General features: G+C 33.0%; 1 long non-coding RNA gene across 1 annotated transcript; it reads right to left on the bottom strand.

The window, feature by feature from the left end:
- Positions 1 to 518: 518 nt before the first annotated feature.
- On the bottom strand, positions 519 to 3,156 carry LOC139506747 (uncharacterized). Its single transcript, XR_011660330.1, has 2 exons — positions 1,208 to 3,156; positions 519 to 672 (listed from the first exon to the last, which is right to left on the bottom strand). It is a non-coding gene; the product is annotated as an uncharacterized lncRNA (long non-coding RNA).
- Between the last annotated feature and the right edge of the window lie 392 nt (positions 3,157 to 3,548).

The raw sequence follows: 3,548 nt of genomic DNA, 5'->3' as shown, positions 1-3,548 counted from the left end.
GGGGGGGGGGGGGGGGGTGTGCAAAACATATGTCCCGATACAAATGCATTGATCGGCAAAAATAAAGGGGGTGCACCCCCCCGGAACCCCCACCCCCCCTGGATCCGCCACTGAATCTGTTTTTTTTTCTCCTATCTCCTGATGACAGCTGGTGTGTCCGTAGATATTGTTTAAATTTTCTATATTTTCACTTTTTAATTAGTTTACCTGCACAATGGCGCAGAAGCAATATTTATTTTTTGGCGCAAATGAAAAACTACAACTTTTAAGAATTGGCGCAAAAGCAATGCGTACTTAAATATCAATCAAATTTGACCGTGCCCACAAAACGATTGTTCAAATTACGAATAGTTTCAGCTTAAAATCCATGGCACTCTAAAATGTAGATTTTTTAAATCACATAAATTCCATATCGATATACGTATATTTGGATCTATGCAATATGTTTATCTGGACATCAGCATGCTAGCTGTAATGACTCCCATCTATTCTTTGCGGGCATTAAATAATGGACTTCATTAAAGATAACCGTTTTATTTATTGTCATATAATCCACTCTATTAACACAATGTAGCATGAATAACAAAGGTATGCTGGTGTTCAATGAATGATTACAAATGATGACAGGTAAGTATAACTCCAAACTGAACGTGAACATCAAACGGTAAAAAGCTGAAAGAACAAATAAAAACTCAATATAAAACCTATCAATCAAAAAGATTTGCCAAAACATACAAAAATACAAAGTTGGCTTATGACACTAATTGTGTTCCATACATTCACATAAAAAATACAAGTATTAACAATATATCAAGTTTGTAACATAACTGTGAGTCAAAACTGGTGTGTTCAGCTTTTAATGTGTTGAAAACTCGACAAGTATCAAACATTATGTATGCAAATTATGACACGAATTGCTTTCCATACTTTAAAAATAACGAAATGAGGGGGTGCTATGAATCATACAAAAATTACCAAAAAGGGTATTTGAATGTTTATAGAACATTTTTATAGTGTAAATGTTGTATCTGTGTGTTTACAAGTAATAACAAACGGTTGTGAAACAATAAAACAAATAATCTGGTGAAGTGGCATATTTGTCATCATTGTCATTTATCCAACGTTTTATACGTCATCAAAACACAATACATGTTATATATGTTTACAATAAACAGTTCTTCAAATTGTCAATATGCTATAAACGTACACTGTGCCGGAATCTGGCAGATATATCAATAAATGATGCTGAATCATCAACGTGAGCATGTAAATAAGGGGAAATTACAAAAGAGGGGAAAGTAACAAAGAAGATAGTAAATGTAAGTCAACTTTCGGAAACATCATGAAATAATTACGGACGAGTCAGTACACTAGCTTAGTTCCGTCATTTCAATAACATGGATGGCAATATGTTTGATTGATCTAACCATACGTTAACCAGTGTCCTTTGAATACAGTGATCATGCATGATGTGAACATTTTTTTCTATAGACATAGGTAGATTTGATTAATCCAAATAATATAGGTATAAAGCATACCGGTGTCCATGCAATTCATAATGCAATACAACAATATATAGAAATAAATTATGTTTTTTTATGAAATGTATGTGCTTATGCAACATTATCAAACTGCTGTAATGCATTAGTTATAAACTTTGAAAGAACCGATGACTTTTCATTCGTTTTTAAACTCAAATGTACTTAAATAGCACATTTTAAACCGTAAGAAATTGGTTTATCTCTCGAAAAAACCTGAACTGTTCTCGAAAAAACCCGAACTGCTCTCGAAAAAACTTGAACAGATGGAAATGAATATACCCTTAAAATTGCCTTTTAATTACAATAACTAAAACTTTTGTTATAGCATATGTAAATGTAAGGATATAAAGACATCATGTGTGCATGCTCTTTGAAATTTGCATTGGTATGTGTATAGAAATTGCTTTTTTCTATATTTTGGCATAAAAGCATTATTAGGCCAAATCAAACTTTTTTAACTGCAAAGTATGTATGGTTGGCAACATCCTTTCATAACAAATACTTACTTAACTTGTTTGATCTTGTAAATTTAGTTTAAGCATTTATTTTACGTGTTACAGGAAAACATGTCTGTTTGTTTACATTTTTAGTCATAATCTCTCGAAAAAAAACTGGACGCTCTCGAAAAAACCCGATCTCAACCGGACACTATACCTACGGTGGTAATACGGATACGTATTATTACATATCAGTAAAAAAAAATCTACAAACAGTATGTTAATAAAGAGTTATGAAGTAAAATGTACATGGGACAAAATCACAAAAAATACATAGAATAATACAAATTATCAATGAACAGGTGTTATATGTCAGTTTGGTATGGTCAAGACGTTTGGTAAAGATAACATCCTTTTAAGAGAGTTATCTCGCCTTAACCAGTTATGGGGTTTTTCGTATTGCGGATTGCATTCCGTATTTGTATGATATGTTAGTTGATTTGTTCTCTTGATTTATTGTTACCATTCCATGTAGATGTGTTTTTGAAGAATAGAATTTATTAACTTGAATATTCGTTTATTATCTATGCCAGAAAGGAGCATTAAACAGGGCTTTACTTGACAGTGGATGTAGAGTCTGCAACAAAAAACGAATCATAGTATATTTTTAGCATTCTTTTAAACACATACAGTAGACGACTTTAGTTTTAATACCGATTTTGCCGCAAATACTAATATTCTCTTAGAAATCAAAGACGGTTACTTCGAAGTCGATAATAGGGCTATCTTAACTAGTTATCGTAAGTGTATACTAAGATAGCCGTTAAATTGTTAAGATAACCCACGAGGGGATTGCAGATACTCTCTTATCACCATCGTAATCAGGTTTTCATGATACAGGGGCCCGCGGTAACAAGAAACTTCTCTTAAAGTCTTCGTAAGTCATAGTTTACGATTACACAAAGAATGCATTAAGGGTCCTTTTAAGAGTGTATCAAAAAGCATTCTATTTTCGTTCTTTTCTTTCCCATAACTTCGTTTGATAAAACCCTTAAAACATTCTTAGTCTAAGCGCACTTATTAATTTTCGGACTTATCCGACAACGTTTTCTTTGAAATTCTTTGATTTACATGTTAGTTTTTCCCGAAAAAATCTAGTGAAATGTTTGTATCGTAGGGCTATCATGACTAGCAGTGACACGGACAGTGAATTAAATGTATGCTGTGTGGGTAGAACCGCACTTACATTATGTATGATGTGTGGGTAGAACCGCACTTACATTAAAATGTTTTTTCACAAGACGACGGGGCGTATCATGCGCTCATGGCGCAGCTGTTTATTTAAATATTGATCCAGTCAAAATGCTATCTAAAACACTTACCACTCATTCAAAAAAGAAGGGTCTGACTTGTTTTTATCATACTGCTTTTATTACATTATAGATGTCTGTTTCCGTTGATTCCGTTAAATACCAATTCCTCAGAGCAATTGGTACTTTGCGGAACGGAACGGAACGGAAAAATAAATTAAAAGATTTAATAAAGATTCAACTTGATCACTGTCTCTAAT

This window comes from Mytilus edulis, unplaced genomic scaffold (genome assembly GCF_963676685.1).
Source record: "Mytilus edulis unplaced genomic scaffold, xbMytEdul2.2 SCAFFOLD_1869, whole genome shotgun sequence".
NCBI classification, from domain to species: domain Eukaryota; kingdom Metazoa; phylum Mollusca; class Bivalvia; order Mytilida; family Mytilidae; genus Mytilus; species Mytilus edulis.
This window is presented reverse-complemented; position numbering and strand designations above follow the sequence as displayed.